The sequence below is a fragment of the Camelus bactrianus genome, chromosome 12 (assembly GCF_048773025.1).
Source record: "Camelus bactrianus isolate YW-2024 breed Bactrian camel chromosome 12, ASM4877302v1, whole genome shotgun sequence".
Classification (NCBI taxonomy): Eukaryota; Metazoa; Chordata; class Mammalia; order Artiodactyla; family Camelidae; genus Camelus; species Camelus bactrianus.
Window position 1 is genome coordinate 61,509,936 of NC_133550.1, and position 24,899 is coordinate 61,534,834.

At 51.1% G+C, this 24,899-nt stretch overlaps 1 long non-coding RNA gene and 1 pseudogene across 2 annotated transcripts in view; both read left to right on the forward strand.

Annotated features, from left to right (window-relative positions):
* Positions 1-24,899, forward strand: part of LOC123618377 (uncharacterized) — a 46,149-nt gene that overhangs the window by 1,720 nt on the left and 19,530 nt on the right. The gene's annotated exons all lie outside the window — the stretch shown is intronic.
* On the forward strand, positions 38-815 carry LOC105073206 (uncharacterized; annotated as a pseudogene).

Consider the following 24,899-nt stretch of genomic DNA (forward strand, 5'->3'; position numbering starts at 1 on the left):
TGACTCCCCGCCTCCACCCTTACCCTCTGGGCCCAGCTGTGCCAGGATGAGGGTGGGGGTGGCAGTGGGCGCTCTAGGTCTGCAGAGAAGCCACATTGGACAGAGGGGACCTCTCTTTCCCCTTCCCTCTGTCTCTTTCTTTCTCTCTTCTCCTGTTTCCACAGTGCTGTGCTGGGCTTTCTGCTGAGAGGTGCTGGGTGAAGCAGGTGGGCCTGCAGGGGTGCGGGGGAAGTGCTGTCAGATGCCCAGGGCTGTGGGTGGAGGGCACCCCCTGCTGTAAACACACTACCTACCATGCTGGCAACTCTGATCCCCTCCATCCACTGCAGGCCCTGGGGCCCAGCTCTCTCTAGCAGGGGAGGGTGAAGTTCCCATATTCATCCCTGGAGAGCAGGGAGTTGGAGAGGGGGAGGGCTCCAGGATGAAGACACCAGGGCCTCAGCTCTTGGTAGAGCAACCAGGTGGCCACTGCCACCTTCTGCTCCCTTCTCTGCTCAGGGTGGGAGGGGTCCTTTTCCCTCTCATTCCCGACCCTTCCCCAAGGATGCTGGTGTCCCCCTTACCGCAACCCCCATTCTGGGTGAGGCGTGGTGACTGGTGGACTCAGTAGCCTGTTCTCTCTCCCCAACAGGGAGGGCCAAAAGTGTGAATGTAATGGTGAGATTCAGGCTTCCTTCCCAGGGCAGAGGCCTTTCAGGAGTAGCAGGGTTTTTTCTGGGATCAAACCTGGGTTCTGTGAGGCTGGTCCCAGATTTATACCTTGGATGGGCCCCTGACAGGAGAAGAGTGAACGAAATTCTGTCAGTCAGATGTAAACACCCTGATGACCCTGCCTGGAGGAGCTGCGCTGGTCCTGCTTTGTGGAAGTCCCCACCCTTGGTTCCCAATCCTGAACCCCAGTCCCTTGTCTGTCCCCTGGGGCGATGGTCACCTCCCGTCTGCCTGCCTCCCAGGACCCTCTGGGATGAGAAGGGGAAATCTGCTATTCGGCCAAGCCAGGGCTGCGCAGGCTGAGGGGTGGGGCTGGTCAGGTCGAGCTTCCACTCCGGCCTTGGTTTCCCTAGGTGGGCACTCCCTCCGAGGACAGGGCGGTGGGCCCGAGGAGGGGATGCTGGGAAGGCACTCTGCCACCTCTAGGCACCACGTGAGTGAGACCTGCATGGTCCAGGCTGTCCTCTCTCTCGCTCCCTCAGGCCTGGGCCCCGCTCCCAGTTTCTGAGCAGCTCCCTGGCGGTTGCCTTGAGCCTGCTTCTAATCCTTGCTGCACTTGAGGGTCTCTGCGGTGTCTTAAAGACACACAAAGCCTGGATCCCCTGCAGATTGTCTGATTCTGAATTTCTGGGGATGAGGTCCAGAAATGTTTACTTTTTGAAGCTCCCTAGGAGGCCCTGCTCTCCCTCTCTGGGGTCTCTGGAACACCAAGGCTGTGTTGAATCCCTGCAGAACCCAGAATCTCCTGGGAGAGGGGAGGGGGCTGGGCTGTGGGCCCCAGAGCTGGAGGCCAGAACTGCAGGGACCCTGGGCTGTGCAGGGAATTGTGGGGATGTGGCAGGGGAGGGGCTGTGTTTGGGGAGGGGGAGGGCTGAGGGGCACGGGTCAGGGTCAAGGATACATTAATGACTGAGACAGGAGCTGAGTCTGGGTGAGTGTATGAGGGGTGGAAGCTCCCTTAAACGTTTCCTAGCTCCCCCACTCCCACCCCCACCCCCCCAGTATGTTCTTCTGGGTTTGGGTGCAGTGGAAAGAGCACTGGTCTTGGAGTTAGGAAATCCTGCTGCTAGTATCCACATGGCCTTGGGCAAATGATGCTGTTAACCTCTCAGGACTTGGTTTTTGTGTGTATAGAACGTGGATAATTTAATATATCATATCCCCAAGTGGATGGGAGAATTAAACAAGAATACACACACACACGTGCACACGTACACACACATTTGGTGCGGAATAAATGCCCGATAAATGGTAATTAGAAAAGTAGTTTAGGAACCAGGAGGTGGGGAATGCTCACTTCAGTTCAAGTGCACAAGTGTTTACTGCGCAGCCGCGGTGCATTTGCCTCAGGAGCCTGTAATCTGCCTGTTGAATCCCGACATCGGACCAGGGCGGTCTGTGATAAACCTTCATGAGTGGGCCTCTCCTGTCTGTGCCCCTTCAGTAGCGAAGGCCCACACTTCCAGAGCCCCCCAGGGGCTGGCCCAGCTCGGGGCGCCTCTGTCCATGGAGTCTCAACAACTCTGTGTGGGTGCTGTCATTATTTTCCTTCTAGGAAGGAAACTGAGGCACAGAGAGGTTCAGTGACGTGCCCTGGCTCACCCAGCTAATGATGGGAGGGAGTGGACTGGTACCCACGCGCAGAGCCCCGGGGGCTGTTCCGTCCTCCTCCCGGCCCCTCTCCCCCAGGACTTTGCACTTGCTCTGAGCTCCTAGTCACTGCTTACAGCCCAGCTCAGAGGCCCTCTCTCTAGGAACGCACTCTTGGACACCCCTTGGTTGGAATTCTCTTCCTATATTACTTTCCCGGAGAGGAGAGGGAGATGGTTTCATTCCTGCCTCACCTCCTCACTTCACAGCCTGGCATTCAGTCTCCACTTTCTACGGGGTGCCCCCTTGAGGGCAGGGCCATGCCTTCCTCGTGGTCTCAGCCTTTCCAGGGCCCAGCACAACCTCAGGGATTCTTCTCTGGGTTGAGTTGCAGTCAGAGTTCCAAGGACAAAAAAGATAGGGGAGGCTGGGATAGTGGCTTCCTGGAGGCGGAGGGCCTGAGCACTCGGGGAGGAGGGACAGCATTCCAGGCCTGTCCCAACAAGGGCTCTTGCCCGTCCCTGTTTCTGGTCCAAGCCTAGGGTCGAGGACCTGGGCCAGGAAGGCAGCTCCTGGGGCCCAAGCTTTCCTTCCCCTCCCAACCCCACCCACTCCGGGAACAAGGAAGCCGGGGCCAGTGCCCAGCGCTGCCTTGGGGCAGCTGGCCTCTGCCCTCTTCTTAGAAGCACTGAGTGGAGACTGCTTGTTCCTGTCATCCAGACCCAGCTGCCGGAAAGCCCTTCCTGGTGTCTGCTCGAACCTCTCATGCTGCAGTGAACTTTTGTGATTGTACCCTCTGTGCAGGACTCTGGGCCAGGAGCTAGGGTGGTGATGTGATGGGGGCCAGACCTGGCTTTGAGGAATTCAGAGTTTGATGGGAGAGACCGACGTGGAAACCCAGAATGCTGTCACAGCCAAGGTCCTCCATGGCCAAACAGGGATGGAGGCTCAAGTCCCAGATGGGCTGTGGGGGCCCTGTGTCTCCTCGGCCACCTTCCTTCCTCTCCAGGCCTTGTCTTCCTCGTGCATAATGTGAGGGGCAGGCTGGGTTATCTCTGAGGGCATTTCCAGGTTCGATAGCCCAAGAAGTCTATTTCAAAACAAGAGGCCGATGCCTGACCCAGTGTTTCCGAAGTGGTGCCTCCGAGCCTGCTGTGTTCCTCAGAAGCAGCATCTCTTGAAAAGACAGTTTTGTGGGAAAGCAAGTTTGGGAAACACTGCTTTCCACTTTTTCTTTTTAGACATGCAGGGCCTTTTAGGGTGTTACAAGCGCTAACTGCTGCTATTAAGAAATGGATCTTTAAAATATTTATCTCCAACTCCTCTTTCTCCTCCTTCTTCTCCTAACTCCTTTCCTCTGACTCTGGTCCTTTTCTCTCCTCCGTCCTTTCTCCTAAGAGTCAAGAGCTCTGAGCCACGGAGGGCCTGGACATGCCTTAGGGCACAGTCCTCAGTTCCTTTGTCCCCTCAGTCCCCACCCAGATCCCTACCTCCCCTACGCACGCCCTTGACCTAAGCTGCAGCCAGGTTTACTCTCCCCAGCCCCGCTGAGCTGCCCAAACCCAGCAGGCCAAGCCTGGCCCACGGGACACCTTGCCTGTTGGCTAAGGCCTAGGGCCTCCTCGTCTCCCACCTCGTTCACCATTCCAGCAGGACATCATCTGCTGTGAGCTCTTTCTCACCGTCCTCCGTGGCGCCGGCACAGAGATGATGCGCGTGATGCAAGTGGGTGAATGGCGTGCGGGTCAGTGAACACGTGCATGCGGTGAGTTGTGGTGCTGCTGAGTTAGGCGGCTCTGGGTTTGGATACTGGCACCCCTGCTTACCGGCTGTGTGCCCTTGGAAAATGGCTTAATGTCTCTGAAGCTCAGTTTCCTTCCAGGTCGGGGTAGGATTAAACCAGATACTGTATGTAAACACTCAGGACAGTGCCTGGCACATTACGGGGCTCAGCAAATAGAAGCTATTGTTATCAGCATCTCTGGCATCTGCCCCAAAGGGAGGCCGTTGGTTGACCTTGGGTTTGATAGTAGCCATTGCTTCTTGTCCTAAGTGCTGTGATCACTAACCTTGGAGGCTGGCAGAGCAAGGGCAGGATCATCATCCCATGAAACAAAAGCAGAAAGGGAAGCGATCGATTGTGATTGGCTGAGGTCACGTGACTGTTTGGTCTCACAACTTGGTCTCTCTGCCAGGACTCCTTGCCCCAGGTTTCCTGAGGACCCACCCTTGGCAAAGCTCTGCTGTCTGTGTAGTTGTCAAGGGGGGCAAGTGCTCAGCTTGTCTTTGGGGAGCTTGTGGACCAGTTGGGAGTTGGTTCATTCATTCAGACTTTCCCACACACCTGTTAGGCAACATAGTGCAGACATGTGTGTGGATGAAGAGAGTGGTGAAGGTGGAGGGAAAAAATGAAGCATATGGGAGGACCAAGCATGGCCTTTTTGAGAGGGGACCCTTTGTGTTGCCCCTGGAGGGGCTGCTCCTCCGAGCAACAGCAGGGCATCTTGTGGGGAGGGGCTGTCCAGGTTGCCCAGTTTAGGAGGTGACTGGGAAACCTGGGTCTTCTCATTATGGATTCCCTGTCATTTCACTCTGTCATCCAGGGCTTTAGCCAGGACCAGGGCCGTGGATGCCAAAGGGCAGGGGCTGGGCAGGCTGGGTGGGAGTGGAGCCCAGGACGCTCATTTGAGGTTGGCACGGTGAGTGCACCCCTGTTCTCACAAGGCTACCTCTGTCCCCTGACAGTGAAAATGGGTGATCTAATGGGATTTCAGTGTTTATGTGAACTCAGAGGGGCTTCCTCGCAAAAAGATTACCCTATCTTTCGACGATGTCAGTTCATAATGAAAAAGGGAACTGAATGATGACCCAGAGCCAGAGAGTCCAGGGTTCAAATCCAGTCCTTGCCCCACTAACCAGCAGTGGGATCGAGACAGTCACGTCATCTTCCTCCACCTCAGTTTGCTAGTCTGGAAAATGAGGAGAACACTCCCTGCCTCATGGGAAGGTTGCAGAGGTGAAAGAAAGGTGGAATGCAGGTGCTTGGCACAGTGCCTGGGACAAAAGGTAGGCATGATAATTGCCTTCTCTCAGTCACCTCAGTGGCCGCTCCATGTCCAGCATTTTCCTGGTCGTATTGGGTAGAATAATGCCTTGGATGTAGTGCACCCAGGAAAACCTCTTCCCTTTCCAGGGGCAAGACTTGCATTTACTGCAATAAGAGCAAAGGACATGGGCACAGCCTGTGGGTGTGCCCCCTGCCAAGGTGCTTTGGTTCAGGCAGAAAGTGTAATGTATGTCCATGAGGCTGCCAGGCAGGGAAATTTTGTATTCAGATGGTAGGCTGAGAAGTCAAGAGTTTGAAAGTCTCCTGTTTGGGACTAGAACCCTGAATGGAAGTCTCTGTGCCTCAGTTTTGGCAAGTGCAGTGGGAGGAGCTGCTCCCGACTCTGCCAAGGTCCTGACTCTGCTGTGTGACTTGGGGCAAGTCAGCCACCCTCTCTGGGCTCTCTCGTTCCTCAATCTGTACAATGAGGGATTTGGCCCCTGAGATCTTTGTGGGTGCTTTCAGATTTACTGTCAGAGGTTTTAGGGTTCTATAGGAAAATGCTCACATCTGGTTTTGTCTCCTGGAGGCAGCTGCTAAGGGCTGGACATGTGAGCACATAGCAGGTGCTCAGTAAGTGCTTTTTGAATCTGTTGAATCTCACTGACCAGAGAGAGAACCCACTAAGAGCCCTGCCCCACTTCTCCTCTCCCCAAAGAGCCTGTCTGCTGGCCTGGGTCACAGGTCCTGTTAGCCCTTTGCAGGCGGGGCCCACAGTTCGCTCTCCATGGTTAGCCATTTACTCATTTGTTCTAACGCACACAGATGCCACAGACAAACCTGCACAGAGGGAGATAAAACTTCAGATTGCAGATGGAGTAAATAAATGTTTCCTTCTCATGGCTCTTAGGATCAAAATCCCAAATCTTTAGCCTGATCTGGCATGACTCGGCCCCATTCTCATCCAAGACTCCAGCCAGAGTGGCCACCCTCTACCTCCCTAAACGCAGTCCTCTGAGCTCCCCCAAATGGTCTCCCTCCACGGAACCTGCTTCCACCATCACCTCATTGGCTTCCCCTTTGCACTTAGCCTATAGATCTGCAGTCACCTCCCCAACCCTCCAGCATCACCTTTTCTCTCTGACAGCCCCTCAGTCTTTTCCTTCAGAGCAGTCACTGCAACTTATGATTATATATTTATTGTGAGAGTAGTTATTTACTGTCTCTCCTCCCACAAGGATGTCAGCTTCATGAACCCTTGGTGATCAGCTGAGTGCCAGGCACACCAGACATGCCGAATGAATGAATGAATGAATGGACAGCCTCGTGGGGAGGACGGGAGAGGCAAGGGGCGGTGGGAGGCCTGGAGAGGTGACAAAAGCGAGGAGGGAGGTTGAGGGTCAGAGGAGGAAACTTGTCCAGGGATGGAGGCAGGCATCTACTTTTTTTAAAGTTATTAATATTTTTAATTGAAGTATAGTCGGAGGCAGGCATCTTGATTCCCAGTCCACTGCTCTTCTTCCTTCTGGAACTTGGGGCGCCTGGAGGGATAGTCTGGGTTTAGTGGGACACCAAGTCCCTGAGGACCTAGAGAAGGGGAAGAGGAGGGGACAGGGCATCTGAGCCAGCTCCCCAGCCTGCTCCACCCTTTCCCCCAGCAGGCAGGAAGGACAGGGCAGATCTGTCAGCTTCAGACACCACTGCCCCGGGGGACCCAGCCCTGAGCCCAAGGAGGCTGAGGGAAAGAGGTGGGGGACAGGAAGCACCCAGGTCTTCCCCTCCTCCCTCATGCCCCACCCTCCACCCCCATCTCTGGCTAGAGCTGGCAGCCTTAGGCCTTGGCACTAGGGGGACGGGGGTGGGGAAATGGGGGATAGAAATCCCATTCTGGGCCAATGCCTTCCTCTCCCCCATTTGATTTCTGGATCTCAGACACCCCCTGGAGAGCTGGGCCCAGGGCCTTGAGGCTAGAGGGACAGAGGGCCCGGGAGAGGGCACTGCCCACTTAAGCCCTCCTGTGTGCCTGGCACTGTGCGGACCACCCTGTGGCCCTGGGCTGGGACCTGGGAGGCCTCGCCGTGAGGTCCAGCTTTGCAGGGAACTGCTGTGTGACTTTGGGTGGGGTACAACCCCTGTTCTGGCCACCAGCATCCTCCTCATCTGTCAGTGTGGCCCAAACCTGGCGTCACTGCAAGCCCACTGCAGAGCTTCCTGTGAATACTGATTCCCAGGTCCCATTCCAAGTCGTAGATCTGGGTGGGATTTCTTTCTGAAAGTTCCACGGTGATTATGCTGCAGGTGGTGGGGGAAATATTGGAATAGATGGTCTCTAAGGCCCCCATCCCCAGCCTCAAATCTCCCACCTCTTGGGCAGGCTGATCTTCTGGGCTTCTGTGGAGCCCTCCTCCCTGCTGCAACCCAAGCAGGCACGGCTCGGGCTCTCAGTGGCGCTGGAGCCCTGGAGGTGCACGGGCTGCAGGGGCCCAGGTGGGGGCTTCATGGACCTGCTGGAAACCCAGAGGAGCCTGGGAGGGGCCTGAGACCAGGGCTGGCCCCTCCCTCCTCCTTCTCTCCTCCTCTTCCTCCTGACCTCCACTTTCTCCTTTTTCCACTTGTATTTCTGCCTCTTGTCCACAGCCTTGTTTTTCTCTCTGCCTTGACTTCGTTCTCTCTCTCCATCACTTCCGCTTCCTCTTTTTTCCGTCCACAGCCCCCTCTCTCTGGGAGTCTCTGTTACTCTGCCCCCATAGGTGGTAGTTCTGTCTTGGTGTCCCTCCCTTTCTGGCCCTCTCTGCCCTTGGCTGGCTGTCATCTCTGTCCTTGTTCTCCTTCCTTCTCCAACCTCTGGCTCTGCTCTCAGAATCTCATCTTTCTCTCTGTCTCTCTCTCTCTGCATTTCTCTGTCTCCCCCCCACCATCCCTCACCTGCCCTGTCCCTGTCTACCAGGAACTGTGGGGAGGCTACCAGAGGTGGGAGGGCCCTGGGAAAATGAGAGCGGTGGGGAGATGTGACGACTTAGAGAAACTGAGATTTGTGTGAAAGATGCAGCGCAGCTCTTGGGGCCAAAGGCGCTGGTCCTTCTGTCCCGACCTTCAGGGTTCTCCCTGCCTGGCTCCAGCCCACGTTTCCAGCTTGCTTCTCCCCAGGCCACCTTGCTCGGGCCACCCCATGCCCTGGTCACCCAGCTGCTCCCTCAGGCCAGTGCCAGTACCCTGTCTCCTTCTGATTTCCAGCGTCACTCTTCTTCCTGTGCTCCCAAGGCACTGAGTCTGGGTGGGGGACAGGTAGGAGATGAGGCCGGAGGATGAGGTCAGGCCTCCCGAACAGTCATCACTGGGTCAAACTGAAGGACTAGGGTGAGAGGCAAAGGTGGCAGATATTGGTGGCAGAGCAGGTGTTTGCGTCCCCTTCATGTGTGCACCCAGCACCCAGAGAGCCAAGAGGATTTGCTCAGGTTCGCATAGCAGGCCTGCGGAATTGGGACAGTGACAGGGAGAGGTGGGTCATGGAAGGGGAGGGTGATGGGGAGGGAGACAGTGTCTTGGTCCAGAAGCCAGGGACCTGGGGACAGGGCTGTGCCACGAACTTGCGGAGGCACGGGGCTATGCTCTCCTCATCTCTGGGCCTCAGTTTCCCCAGGTGAGCAGGGAGGGGCTGGCCTCGTGGTCTCTGAGGCTCTTCCTACTCTCATTGTCTAAACTGGGAGGGGTGGGGGTGAGGACAGGGAATGAAGAGATGGTGGGTTTTTACTCAACAGACCAGTTCCTCCCTGTCCTCCTGGCTCGGAGGATCAAAAGAGGCCACGGGGCACCTCTTGTCTCTCCTCAGTGACCTGCCCGGACAGGTGGTGTCAGGCCTCCTGTTCTGTTAACCCCCTCAGGGCCAGGGTGGGGCCAAGGGCCCTAGCCTCCCAGCTACCCCTTGAAGGAGTCTCCCTGGTGGCCAGAGACCTCAGGCTGACCCCAGGGGGAGGCTGTAGACCCTGGGCCTCTCATACTTTGGTGGAGAGGCCTTCTGGCTCCCAGGGCCTGGCTGAGAGCCTCAGGTGAGGAGCTGGGGTCAGGCTCCCCCAGGAAGGTTGGGTGGTCCTGCTCTCCCATCGTGGGGACTTCATCCCAGGAGCTGTGGGCTAGAAGAGCACCTGTTTCTCCTAGATGCCCTCTCTGTACCCAACCCCCTGCTGGCCCCATGGCCCCAGGGGTGGGGACATGCAGAGGATCGGCCCGGAGAAGGGTTAAGTCAGGAACTCTTGGGATAGCTTTGGCCACGGCTATTCCTCCGGGAGAGGAGAACAAGGAGCCCATTCTGTGTGTGGGAATTAATAGCAAAGAGTCATCTGGGGTGTCATTCAAGCCCTGATCGGCTCCCAGAGGAATGAGAGAGAGAGGGAGAGAGAGGGAGAGAGAGAGAGTCGGGGTTGGGGGTGGAGAGGCCTGAGGCAGAGATGTCAGAGGAAGGGCATCAGGGTCCGGCTGGGAACAGGCCCTGCCTGGCAGGTGCATCCACGGCCCTGATACTGGAGTCCTGCTTTTTGTCACAGATGTACCCCTGTCCCAACTCGGAATGGAGACCCCCTCCTGTCATTCCCTCACCAAGGGTCTCCACCTTCTGTCTTCCCTCTTCCCCAGAATGGCTGCAGCCTCTACTGCCATGTGACTGTCTCCCCAGAGGCCTGGAGCTCAGCCCGGGCTATGGGCCTGTCAGGGCGGGCCACCGGCCTGCTCTCCTGGGCACCCCTGGTCTGCACCCATGTTTGCCTAAGGGTCTGTGGTGTTCCCTCTGGAGAGAGCCCTGAGGCTGGCGCTGTGGAGTGCCAGCTTGGGCTCCTGAGTTGTACCATCTGTCCCAGGGTCCAGGGGCCTGGCTCCAGGTCCAGCCTAGATGTGTTCCTGCCTGGTGACAACAGGCACCTTCAGCTGCATGCACATGGCAGGCACTGGGGCACTTCAGCCACCACAAGATCTCAGCCCCCTCCATCTGTGTCGGCCTCAGCCGTGGCCCCTGGGGGAGGTCCTGCAGGCCTCTGAGACATCTTGAATGTCACAGCCTTAGGAAGGGTCTCGGAGACGCTCCAGGTCAAACTCCTGTTTTTGCAAACCTGCAGGCTGAGGCCCAGGAAGGTACAGCCTGTCCCGCTCTGGGTCATCCGCCTCTCAGTCCAGTGCCCTGACTCTGCCCTACAGAGGGCCTCCCAGGCCACTGGGTGGAAGCTGCCCGGCAGATGCAAAGGATGCAGACTTCGGGGTGGTCAGAGCAGGGGTCTCCCTCCCTGCCTGTGTGATGAGGGCAGAGCTCCTCAGTCTCCTGAGCCCCGGTGGTCTCATCTGTAAACGGGGTCACGTAACACTCACCTGGCAGCTTTGTGGTGATTGAGAGGCGGCAGCAGGTGTACGGTGCCTCACACAATAGCAGACCGCTGAGCACTGTTATTCATATTTTGATTATCATTATTATTGGAGGTCTGGGTGGCCTCCACTGCCCTTGGGCTGAAAAGCTCACCTGAGTACCATTTGACTGCCTAAATCTGCTGCTGGCAGGCTGCGTTCTCTTGGGCACATCTTCAGAATCCCATGGTTGCTGCTCCTGGGCTGTGGTTTTGGTGGGGGTGAGATTCCCAGCCCCCAAGCCTCCTGGTGCCAACATCACTTCCACACTTGGTGACTCATCCCGCTGGTCGTGCTGGAACTTGGTGCCTTTCCCCCAGACAGCATGCGGCAGGGGCAGAGTGTGCAGTGGGAGCTCTAGAAAGCTCTGGACCTCAGTTTCCTCCTCAGTAACACGGCCAGCTTTCCTCACCATGGTAGACTCTGGGCATATTGAAGCCTAAAGGGATCTTAGAGGTGGTCCAGCCAGATCCCCTTATGGTGATGAAGAGATGGGAACTAAGGTCTAGAAAAGAGAGGGGCCTGTCGTGGGGCTCAGGAGAGGTAATACATGCAGGCTATCAACTGCCTGCTTCTGGACACTCAAACGGTGTGATGTGAACAGGGTTCTCTGGAGAGAACAGATGTCAATTACAGAAATATTTTATAGACGCGCAGTTGACAGATACAGAAATAAATATAAGTTGCATTGTCTTAGATTCATCAGGAGAAAGATTTTTAGGGGAATTCATGAATTTATTCATTATATGGACAGTGCCTGAGTGCTTGCTCCTTGCTGGCTGGCCACCAGGGACACAGAGAGGAATCAGACTCTGCCCCTTGACCTTGAGTTTCATGGTCCTGAGGAGGAGTTAGGTAGATAAATACCTAATTCATTCTATCCAATACTGTCAGCGCTGGGTGGAGACAGCACCAGGGGGATCGTCTTAACTTTTGGCAAGGGAAGTTTTTTATTGACCCACAAAAATATTTGAGAACTAAAAAAAAAAATCACTAGCTTCAAAGTATGGGAAGAAAAGAGCAAAATGGAAATTAATCAAAATTTCAAATGAAGATTCACAAAAATCCTGTAAAACTTGTTTATAGCCAAATGGTTCTATTTAGTATGTGATGTGGGTACATTTTAGTATGCTTGATATGATGTGGGGTCCGTCTGGGACATACAAGGGTCTTAGGAAATGATTCCATGTGCCATGGGCTGAGGGTGCTTAGCAAAGGGAGCTGTGCCTGGGGCAATCAAGGAGGGCTTCTGATTGGAGGTCATATTTCCATCAAATCTTAAAGACAGAGAAAGGGTTGAACAGAGGGAAAAGCAACCTAATGGTGGCTGAAGTAGAAGGAGATGCTTGAGCAAAGATAAGGAGGAAAGAAAGCATGGGGAGAATTTGTGAGACAAGCAAGATATTTTGGATTTAGGGTGGAGAACAGGGAAGGGGTCAGAGTGACACTAGAAAGGTTAGCAGAGGACTTTATCTGGAGGACAATGGGGAGCCATGGAGAAGTTTTAAGAGGCAGAGGGGGAACAACAAGTTCATGCTATATAGCATAGAGAACTACATTCAATGTCTTGTAGTCACTTATGGTGAAAAAGAACATGAAAAGAAATATATGTATGTTCATGTATGACTGAAGCATTATGCTGGACACCAGAAATTAACTGACTATACTTCAATAAAAATATATATACAAAAAATAAAAAATAAAAAGGAGAGGGGGTGGCGACACGGTCAGCTGTTTTTTTTTTTAAGTTCACTCTCAAAAGTATCTTGGAAGATGCATGCTGGGGGGAGGGGAGAGAGGTGCTGGAAGAGCCTGGAGGCAGAGAGGCCAGTTGGGAGGCTGAGGTGTTAATCCCAGTGACAGACGATGAGGACCTGTGCTGGAACAGGGCCACAGTAGGGAGAGAAGAGGAGGAGAGATTTGAGAACTAATCAGGCAGTGGTTGGAGTGAAAGAAGCTGGGAACAGGTGGTAATAGCAACACCTGCAGTTCCCTGAGTGCTCACTGTGGGCCTGGCGCTTTCATGATGTGTCTCCTGGCTGAATCCTCATAATGCGAGGCAGGCTTCACTTAACTGAAATGCATCGTGTGATCCTTCCACGATGATATAGAACCATATAGAACCATAGTCCTATGTGCCCCGCATTTTAAAAAATGTCAAAAAAAAAAAAAACTGTATAAGTGATATATAGCCAAATTAGAAAATATAGAGAAACTAAAAGAAGAAAGTAAAACTCAGTCTTACTCCCACTGTTCAGAGTGGTAACATTTTCGTGTAAATGTTCTCACACTTTTATCCCTGTATGTGTGCATACTGTGTCTGTCTGAGTAGGTCAACGCACAGCAGTTGAGCTTGTCTCCAGGTGGAGGAGAAGGTAGACGTTTGGGGTTCATCTGTGTACATGTGTGTTTCTGATTGTTTGGGTTTACATCAGCTCCATGGACAGCAAGCTGTTCTGGGTTCTTACTTACTTTTGCTCACTCGATCTGTCAGGGACTGGGAGAAGTCGGTTAAAGTCTCCTTTTCCTGGCATGCTTCAATTTCTCCTTGAATCTCCTATAGTTTCCACTTTATGGATGTTGACACTATGTTATTTTGGTGCATCAGTATTTCTACTTTTATATCTTTATTATGTTTAGTTTAGTTTTATAAAGTCTGCTTTCTCATCATTTTTAATGCTTTTTGGCCTAAACTTAACCTTGTCAGATCATAAGGTTTCAGGCCCCGATCATCTGTGTTTTCTTGATATGCCTTTACCATCAGCAATATACAGTTTACATATTTAAAAGTTTGAACTCCAGAGGCCAGCAGAACTGAGTTGGAATCCTGATTTTGACACTCACTAGGTCAAATCTTAAGGTTTAAAATCTCCATTTTCAATGAAAGAGACTAATAACAACTCCATAGGGCTGTTGTGACTTAAGGAGAAAAGTCTTGCATTAAAAATAGAAGATTGTTATGAGTGGATGCCCATTGTCTGCAGGGCCTTGTGCTGATTTCTGAGCAGCTGCTTACAGGGCCTGTGGAGTGAGGGCACATTCAGATACAGAACTGATACAAGTGTCAGGTGGAGCACCTGATTTCTACATGAGGGGTCCCACCGATAGGCCATTGGGATGGAAGGAAGTTGGTGACTGACTGGTCTGTGTAGGTGGCAGGGTGAGAGGTTGTCAGGCAAAGTGGGGTTGGGAAGGGTGATTCTAGCACCTGAAATGAAGAAATCTACAGCAGCAGAAATCTACACCCTCCAGTGAGGTCTGCAGACTGGTACCTTCCCTGTCAATACAGAACTTAGCTAAGTACAGACCTTAGAAACTTGTGTAAGAATTTAGCATAGCTGCAATTTCCAAGAGAGTGATCAATTTTTAATAATTTATTTTTATTGTATTTTATAAAAGCATTGGCCCACAAAGGATTGGTTTTTTTTTTTAAAAAGTTTGTCCTTCCCTCCAGCGGGCTGGGGAAACACTGGTCTGGATGGACAGCTGGTATCAGGTTGAGCAGTGAACTGAACAGAGAGGGCAGTGAGAGGGCATATGGGTGGCTGTGCATGTGCCCAAGGGACCTTGGGATTATCTGCTGGAGTCAGAGGGTCAGAGTGATCACAGGCAGCTGTGCAAACCACCCATCCCTGTCGAGGGCCATCCTTCTCCGACCATTCACTCAGCAACCGTTGATGGCGCACACACCATGTGCCAAGACAGGGGCTGTCACACATGTGACTAGGGAGGAGGGCAAGCCACAGCTATACTGGCCCACTGAGAGCCGACACCTCTCACTTCAGTCCCAACTTAGGGAGGGTCAACTCAGCTCTGGAGGGGGCAGGGGAGGAGAGCAATGAGTAGCTTTTCCATCCACTTGATCTATCACCCCATGCACCCTACCCACACGGGGCCTCCAGGAAGGGCTTGGCTCAGGGCAGAGGCAGTAGAGGGTGAGGGACAGAGCGCAGGGCTTGGGTCCCAGCCGTGGTCCCAGTCTGTCACTTGCATTTGTGCGGTGATTCTGGGGAAGTCTGTCACCTCTCTGATCTCCAGGTTCTCCTTTTACATGATGGGGATCCTGGGGTCCTCCATCCTCACCTCGCAGAACTGAAATTAGAATGACACCGTGATTAGAAGGAGCTTTGGAGAGGGCAGTAGGCTGACTTGGGAAGGCGCCCTGCTCCTGTCTTCTAGATGTTCCAGGAAGTCACAGGTTTGAAAAATCTGGGAAGAACTTGGATTTTACCTGTTACAAGAGCTCCATTTTTCAGTGAATAAAACCAAGAGGTCCAGAGAGGGCAAGGGGTGTGCCTGAGGTCACCAGTGGTGAGCAGCAGCTTGGGAACTTGCACCTGACTCCTGACTTGAGGTCCAGCACATGGTGCCTGAGGGGAGCCGTGCTGGCACCTGGACAGCAGGGCAGCAGGGACCATCTCTTTGGCAGGTCCCTACCCCTTCCTCATTGGATCTCTGGACAGCGCCCGCCCTGGACTGCATCTGGGTGGGGACACCTCCTGAGAAGGCAGTGGGTGGAGCAGGAGCAGACTCGGTGACAGGGCAGACCCTAAGGGGCTGGCAGGGTGGCTGCCTGGCAGGAGGGGCCCCCAGCTGCAGGGACCAGAGTCCTGACCTGTGAGGATGAGCCAGAAAAAGGAAGGTCCGGGGTTCAGAGGAGGTGGGGAGGGGGCATAAACTATGGTTACACGAGAGGTAGGAGGAAGCTGAAGAATCTGGTGGTCTGAGGAGTGGGGTCAGGCTGGGCTCAAACGTGGAGCAGACCCCGTGCTTCCAAGACCTGCTTCCACAACTGCAAGATGAGGGTGGGCGCAATGCCTCCCGGGGTTCTGGTGGGGGCCAGTGACAGCTGGTGCCACGGGGCTCCAGGTTCCCGGGAAGGTGGGCCTGAGGCGCTCTGCCCCTTACAGGGGCCTTGCACAAAAGCAGCAGGCCCCATACCCCATAAAGACTTGCAGAATAATGAATAGTGAATACACGAATGCCTGAGTGCGGGAGGAGGGGGCTCAAACTGGTCCTAGCCCAGGCCGATTTCTGTCCTGAGGATGTTGTGAGCCACAGCACTGTCAGCCTCCCTGGGACCTGCCGGCAGGATGCAGAGCCCCACTCAGACTGTGGTCTGCAGCCGCCAACTTCCCTTTAGGGCCCCATCCACATTCCCACTTGTCTCTCTCTCTTTCTCTCGCTAACTCCCCTGCCCTCTTTTTAATGAAACCATTGATTAATTATGGACCCTTCTGGTCTCCCTCACATTCCTCTTGGACCAAGGCAGAGAGAACACCCAGAGGAATCCAGGAAGGGTTCTTCTTGTTGTTATAAGATTTGGTTCAACCTCTGGAATCGGGGTAGGGACAGGGCCTGGCCCCCAGTAGCTGGGAGGAATCAGGTTGTAGACATCAGAAGCTGTGAGTGGGTGACCCAGTCCCTGGGGAGGAGGTGGCAGAGCCCGCTGGTTAAAAGCATGGCATAATCCTGGGCGTGCTTAGCCTCCCTGTGCCTCAGTTTCCACATCTGTAAAGTGAGGGGGAATTATAGCACCCCCTCCTGGAGGTTATTGTGATCTAGGAAAAGCACTTAGAACCCCTGGTACACAATGATTCCTTTAGCAAACATTTATGGAACACTTTCTAGGGGCCCCCAAACTACATCAGTGGACTATAACGCAAGCGCAGACTCCAATTGAGGGAAATAAACAAACCCCCATAAGTTAATTGTATATGGAAGTCAAGTGGGGCAAGGGGTGTCAGGAGTAGAGGGAAGGGTGGCTCACAGTTTTAAGCAGCGTGATTAAGACTGGCCTCGCTGAATGACGACCTGATCTTTTGTGGGTAGTTGGGCATATGGGTATCTGGGAAAGAACATTCCAGACAGAGGGAGCAGTCAGGGCACAGGCCCTAAGGTGGGAGCTTGCCTGGGGCGTTGGAGGGACAGGAGCAGTGAGGGAGGGGGCCTGAGAATGGCCTGAGGGGCCAGGCAGGAGCTAGGAGACCAGTGAGGCAGTGGCTGAGGTAATTCAGAGGACAGGTGGTGGCAGCGATGGCCAGGGTGCCCTCAGTGTTGCTGTGAGAGGTAGGCAGATTCCTGGCTGTGTTTGTTTCTCCTTTTTAAAAATTAATATTTTTTGACAGCTTTATTGAGGTATAGTTGACATACAATAAACAGCACATATTTAAAATGTGCCCTTTGATGAGTTTTGACCCATCTGCATACATGCATGAAACCATCACCACAGTGAAGATAATAAAATATCCATCACCCCCAAACTTTCCTCCTGTCCCTTGGTCCATCCCTCCTCTCTCTGCCCCAACCCCATCCCCAGGCAACCAACATCTGTTTCAATCACTGGAGATTAATTCACATTTTCTAGAGTTGTATCTAAATGGAATCATACAGTATGTACTCTTTTTTTTTTTTTTTGGCTTGGCTTCTTTCACTCAGCATAATTGTTTTGAGTTTATCCATGTAGTTGTGCGTATCAATAGTTTATCCTTTTTATTACTGAAGAATATTCCATTGTATGGATAGACCACAATTTGTTTATCTCTTCACCTGTTGATGGACATTTGGCTTGTTTCCAAATTTTGTCTATTACAAATAAAGCTACTGTGAACATTCATGTACAAGCCGTTGTGTACACATGCCTTCATTTGTAGCAGGCAGATGCCTAAGAGTGGAATGTCTGGGTTGTATGCTAGGTGTATATTTAACTTTTTAAGAAACTATCAAATTATTTTCCAAAGTGTTTTTTACCACTTTACATTCCCACCAGCAGTGCATGGGAGTTCTACTTGCTCCACAGCCTGGACAGCACTTGGCATGGTCAGTCTTTTTAATTTTAGCCATCTAATAAATGTGTAGTTGTTTCAATTTGCATCTCCCTGATGACGAATCATCCTGAACACCTTTTCATGTACTTATTTTCCATTTGTATATCTTATTTGGTGAAGTGTCTTTTCAAATCTTTTCCCCATTTTTAAAATGAGGTTGTTTATTTTCTTATTATTGTGTTTTGAGAGTTCTTTATTTATTCTAATTACAGTTCTTTGTTAGATGTACAATTTGCAAATATTTTCCCCCCAATTTTTGGTTCGTCTTTTCATTCTTTTAATGGTGTCTCTAGAAGGGCAAAATTTTTAAATTTTGAAGAATTCCACTCTATTTTTTTTTCTTTTATGGGTTGTGAATTTAATGTTGTATCTAGGAAATCTTTGCCTGACAAGAGTCCCAAAGATTTTCTCACCTCTCTCTCTCTCTCTCTCTCTCTCTATATATATATATATATATATAAATTTTTTTCATTTTTTTTAATGGCAGTACTAGAGTCCCCAGGACCTCATGCATGCTAATCATGCACCTTACCACTGAGTTACATACCTCCACCCTATCTCCACCCTATATTTTCTTCTATAAGTTTGAAAGTTTCAGATTTTTACATTTAGGTCTGTGATCTGCTTGGAGGTGTTGGATTTTTTTTTGCATATTGTGTGAGGTAAGTGTCAAGATTCTTGTCTTTTGCACCTTTGTTGAAAATCAATTGACCATATGTGTGGATCTATTCTTGGGCTCTCTATTTTTCCTTTGATCTGTATGTCTTTTTTTCCCTTTTCTTTAAATTGAAGTATAGTCAATTTACAATGTTGTGTCAATTTCTGATATACCCCATAATGGTTCAGTCATACATAGTCATACATATATTCCTTTTCATCTTCTTTTTCATTGTAGGCTACTACAAGATATTGAATAAAGTTCCTTGTGCTATACAGTAGAAATTTATTGTTTATATATTTGATATATAATAGCTCTATGTCTTTCTTTATGCTAGTACCACACTGTCTTGATTACTGTAGCCTTATAATAATTCTTGAGATCAGGCAGTGTAATTCCTCTGACTTTTTTTGCCTTAAAATTGTTTCAACTTTCTAAATCCTTTGCATTTCCCTAAAAATTTTAGAATCAGTTTGTTAATGTCTCCAAAATAGCTTGTTGGGATTTTTATTAGGATTGAATTAAACCTATAGAGTAAGTTGTGTGTGTCGGGGGGAACTGATAGCCTAACAATGTTGTGTTATATCTCTCCACTTATTTATGTCTTCTTTAATGTCTCTCAACAATGTTTTATAGGTTTCATTTTTTTTTTGTCCAATTTATCCCTATTTTGTATTTTTATGCTATATTAAGTGATAAACTTAAAAAACACTTTTTGGTTTGAAATAATTTTAGACTTACAGCAGAGCTGTAAAGACAGTACAAAGAGTCCCTGTATATCCTTCACCCAGCTTCCTCTAATGTCCTTTTTTTGTTCCAGGATCCAAGCCAGGATCCCACACTGCATTCAGTTGTCATGTCTCCTTAATCTCCTCCCATCTGTGACAGTTCCTCAGGAGTCTTTCCTTGTGTTTCACGACCTTGACATTTTTGTAAGAGTACTAGTCAGGCATTTTGTAGACCATCCCTCAATTTGGCTCTTTCTGATATTTTCTCATTATTAATCTGAAGGTATGAATTTGGGGGAAGAACACTACGTAGAGGATGTGCTCTTCTTAGTGAATCATATTGGGGGGAACATGATATTGATATGCCTTATTAATGGTGGTGTCAACTTGGACCACTTAGTTAAGGTTGTGTTTCCCATGTTTCTCAACTGTAAAGATATTATTTTCCATTTTCATACTCTGTCTGTTAGAATTGAGTCACTAAGTCTGGTTCACAATCAAGGAGAGGAAATTAAGCTCCACTTCCAGCACCACAGGGTTTATTCTAGGCTTTCCCCATTACTTATTTGTAATTTCTTTCTCTAACAGAAATATGGCTCTCATATATTTATAGTATATTTATCTATTTGTTCAAACTTAGTGTACATGTAAAATGGCCTCAGAATTGCCAACCCATGCCTTGAGAGAAACAAATTTACCAACTAATATATAGTATTTGTTTATAGCTCCTTTTGTCTCTCTTGCTTTAAAGTACCTAGTAAAAACACCATTGTGCAAAGTTATTTAGATCAGGTCTTTTCTACCCTCTTCAGTGTCATTCTAGCATGCATTTGTAATATAAATTTATCCCTAAGTATTTCATGTTTTGTTTTAAATGTTATGTAAAAATTTTAAATTTCTGACTGCTTTTGCTAGTATGTAAAAATACATATATATATTTGTATGTTGATGTTGTATTTTGTAACCTTGCTAAACTCACTGATTTTTTATAATAGTTTTTTTAAAAGATTATTTAGGATTTGCCATATAGATGATTATGTTGACTGTGGATAAGGTAGTGATACTTCTTCCTTTCCAATCTATAATGCCTTTTATTTCATTTTCTTGCTTTATTGCATTGGTTAGCACTTCTAGTATAATGCTGAATAGAAGTGAGATTGGACATTCTGGATATGTTTTGAAGATAGAGCTAAGATAACTTCCTAAAGGACTGGAGTTTAGTGATTATTATGAACACTGACTTTCTTCTGCTGGAGAAATAGTTGGTGCCCACATAAGGGGCCTGAAGCCCCAGCAGGGTTGGTGGGGGTGGTTTGTGGGGGAGCAGGAATGGTCAGAGTGTTGTAGGGAGGCACCTGCTTAGCAGAGGTGAGAGGTGGGTGAACAGGAGACTTTCCTATGCATCTTCCTTCTTCCAGTTTGGGCTTAAATGTGAAGGGACTAAGAGGATTCCATTTGTTTTGTTTTGTTTTGTTTTAGGAGGGAAGACAGGTTAAATTTCGTTTTGGGATCAGCAATAGATCATTTAGCACTCCTCTGTCCATAATCCTGGATTCCTAATTTTGGGTGTCCATCCCAAAGCAGTTGAGCAGGCAGGAATGATTCCTGGGTTTGGAGTATGGTGACTTGGGTTGGAATCCTGGCTCTGTAAAGGCCAGCTGTGTGACCCAAGGGGAATCCCAGCCTCAGTTTCCTATCTGTGCGGACTGAGATATGAAGCTCAGGGTGGTTGTGAGTACCACAATCACCACCACCACAACAATAGTAATAATACCTAATGGCCATACCTAAGTTTCTAAGCACCTCATTTGTAGCAATTCATCTTCCCAGGTACCCTGTGAGATAGGTATTATATTATCCCAACATTAATAATGAAGAAGCTGTGGTAAAGTGGTGAAGGAAGGCGTCTGATTCCTGACCTCTGCTGGGAACTCTGTCATGCCTGTGCTGCGCCCTCAGTTCAAGCATCACCTCCTCCTGGAACTCTCCCCCGACTGTCCTCTCTACTACCTGCCCTGCACCAGCAGTGTCAGGCCCACTTCCCTGAGCTCCCACACACCCATCACTTGTGTTTCCCCAAATCAGGGACTATGTCTGGCTTATCCTCACAGCCCAGCATCTAGTGAGGGACCAGAAGCCACTAGAACATCAGCAAATGAATCCTTTGCCCTGAACATATGGCTCGGGCAGCAGCCTCGGTCGCCATCTTGTAGACCCAACTGTGGCTCTCGCCACACCCTTGTGGGGTCACTAAGAAGGCCTCTGACCATAAGGCTGTGACTCCAAATGAAGCCCCTGGCCTGAAGGCATCTTGGAGCCCACTCCTCCGCCCTCTGCCCCACAGCCAGCCAGCCCCAGGATGCTCCAGGAAGTGCTGTGCATGACACCCGCCCCCACCCGCCACCTCCCAGAGAAGGGACCATTGTGTCCGAAGGGTTAACGAGGGATGCGAGGAAGGGGCCCTTTAGCCATGATGCCCTCTGACCTTTCATAAATCAGAGGGGCTGGGGGACGAGGGGGCTGCTTGGCAGGACTTAGTGGGGTGGGGGCTTAGAAGCAGCTGCGCGCGACGTTGACATTGTTCCCACCATTCTAAGTGCAACAAATCCCTCTATTGTGTTCCTGGTTTATCTGGTTCCTCTTGTTTATTAGCAGGGCTCCTTTGGCAGCGGTTCCAGCCCTGGGCGGGTGGAAAGAGTGCTGGCACGCACCGTGGGGGGAGGGGGCGGGGAGGGGGCCGTCGTCAATGCCCGCATTGTCCCCGCGCTTTTTGTTTCTACTGTAATGACATGTTGGAAGAGAGAGAGGAGGAAAAAAAAAAAAAAAAAAAAAGACGCGAGTTGGGGAGGGAAGAGAAGGGCAGAAAAGAACGAGGGAGCACGGGCCCTGGTGTAGATTGATGTCTGGGCTTGGGCGGATGTGCCGGCAGCTGGGCGGCCGGTGGATGGAGCCAGGCTGGGGTGCCTGGGGGGCGGCTGCACGAGGGGCCATCCAGCCCCCAACCCCAGCCTCTGCCGCCTGGCACCAGGTTCCCCCACCATCCTCCAACTCCCCTGGGGCAGCTGTGAGGCTGAGCAAGTGGGGCAGGTGCCAGGGTCTGGGGTCTGCATCCTGATGTGCCCCTTGCCTGGCTGTGCCACCCAAGGCAGGCTGCTTAGCCTCTCTGAGTCTTGGTGTTCAAGGTTTACAAAATGGGGATGCTGGGGAGGAAAGGCTGCTTTAGCATTTTGAAAACAGTGATGTGTCCTTCCAGTCCTTGGTGTTTACTTCTGAGCCTGGGGCAGAGTGGGAACTCACACTGGGACTGAGAGCCTGGCCCTAGAGTGACAGTGCCCAATGCCAGCTTGGCAAGGTGGGCCTCATCTCCTATCTACACCTGGTCCAGACAAAGTAGAGGGCCAGTGAGGGGAGCCTGCGTGGGGCAGGGTGGAGCTCTGATCCCACCTGGCTGGGCTGGGTTTCTCCCTTGTCAGATGGTGGGACTCTCAGCATTCCAGGTCTGGCCAAATGGGCTGTACCTAGGGGTCTGCTGGGTTGGGAGGAAGAGCTCAGAGAACCTGAATGAGGCGTGAGGCCCCTTTGACATTTTGGGACTGGACAAGCCCTCTGAGGCCATGGGCTTCTCCCTGCTGCTTCCTGCAGGCTTCTCCATAGCACCAGCCAACAAGTCACCCGCCTCTGCTGGCTCACCTCCAGTGACACAGAGCTCAAGTCAGGCCTCTGCACGCTGCTGGTTCTGTCCTGGCTTGGCCCAGAATTTTGGGAAGTTCTTTCTTTTTTTTAATAGAGAAAAATTTTATATTTAGAAGCTAGCTGGACTCAGTTTAGATGATCAGGAAATTCTTTCTGAAATCTATCTCCCTATAGTTTCTGCCTTTCGGTTTCAGTTCTATTCATTGGAACCACATGGAAAAAGTTAAGCCTCCCTGAGAATCGGTTTCCTTACCTGTAAAATGAGAAGGATAGTCCCTGCCCTCCTGCCACATAGCAAAGGCTGTCAAGTGGCTCTTGTGGAAAGTTCTCCAGATCTTCCTAGGCTTCAGTTAGGGCTACGTGTCCTTGGGGAAGGAAGGTGAGGACCATTCCTAATTTGAATAAAGGGAGAGATTTCTGAGAGGATTGGCTCAGGGGGAGGCCTCACACTCTGCCCAGGATCAGGACTAGGCTGCAGGGTCAGGGCTCAGGCTGTATCTGGGGTAAGAGTTCATTCTGGGAGAGGTTAAGGGCTCAGTCTGGGCTCAAGATCAGGGCTCAAGCTTGGGCCAGATCAAGGGTTCACTCTCTCTCTTTTTTTTTCTAAAAAGTTTTCTTTTCTTCTGATGAGAATTTTGTTTCTTTTATTTATCTTTATTTATTTTCTTTGAGTATAGATAATAAGGTTTGTTTGTTTGCTTGTTTATTATTTTTTATGGAGGTACTGGGGATTGAACCCAGGACCTTGCGCATGCTAAGCACCCACTCTACCACTAAGATATACCCTCCCCTCCAAGGGTTCATTCTGGGGTCAAGGTCGGGATCATGTGGTTTGGAACAGGGCTCAGTTTATAGACAGTGTCTGAGATAGTTCATTCTGGAGTTAAGGTGACATCTCAGTCTGGGGTCAGGGCTCAGTTTGTGACCTGGGTTCATTTTTGGTGTCAGGATCAGGATCCACTTTGTGGCCAAGATCAAGGTTTATTAGCATTGATTTGAGGCTTAAAGTCAGACTTCAGTCTGGGGTCGGGGTCAGGGTCAGGGTCAGGCCTGAGGCCCAGACTGGGGTCGAGTCTCAGGCTATCACCCAGGTTTGATGGGCAATCTCTAACTAGAATCGAGGCTCCATCGGTGGCTGGTTTAAGCTTAGGGCTCAGCTGTCAATTGGGTCAGGGTTCGGAGGTGGTTTTTGACTACTAGGTGACATCATTTGGGGCTGAACTCCTGAATGGCTTGTTTTTTTTTGCATCTTGCTCCCTAATGGCTCAGCTCACCCAGGTTTTTCAGGGCAGACCCCAATCTCCAGAAGCTGTCCCCAGGGCTGGTAGCACCAGGTGGGCCAGGAGAGCACTGTAGGGAGGCAGCATCTCTCCAGGCAGCCCACGGGAGGAGACCAGGGGGTGGTGTGTGTGAGCAAGGGGGGCTGGGGGTCAGATACGGGGCCTGGGCAGGTGAAATCCTGATTCTCCAGGGGCATGAGAAACAAGCTACCACTCTCAGGATTTCCAGCGGATTTTGTGGGTGGTTTGGTTGGGAAACATGGCTGATGTGGAGAAGAATGGCCAGGGTTGGGTGGGGTTGAAGAGAGTGGAACAGGAGAGAAAGAGCGATTTCGGGGGCATCTGGCGCTTCTTCCTGTGCAGACGTGCCTTGTATGGTGAATCAAGAATGTGTGTGTAGACATGTGTGCGTGTATGAGTGCTGGGAAGGTGATGATGGGGATGTTCTTGTGCCTGTGGGCGTGTGTGTATGGACGTACCTGTGTCTGGGAGTGTGATGGTGACAGCATGTGTGTTTAGGGGCGTGTGTATGGCTGTGAGTGGGGTCACGATGGCAGGATGACTGTCCTCCACCCTCTACATCCCTTCTATCCCCAAGCTGCTGATGCCCCTTCTTCAGCCCGCAGCCTTTGCATCCCCTAGGGTTCCTGGCCATCCCACATGACTGGCATCTGAGCCCTTGACAGCCCATCAGCTGAGGGCCCGTGACCGACTGCCTGGTAGTAGGATACAGTCCAGGAGCAGCCCTCTCTGGAACACTGCATGACCTCACCAAGGATGTTCTCAGGAGGTGGAGGGGAGTGAGACTCTCCGGTCATGGTTATGACCCTGTGGACCACGCACCTCCCAGATCACCCAAACACAGCCTAAAACTGACACCGCTCTCAGGGACTGCTGAGGGCAATAGACCACCCCGAGGCAAACAGAGGGGAGTCTGTGGGAGGACAGTGGGGAGCCCAGAGTGGGGGCACCAGCTGAGGT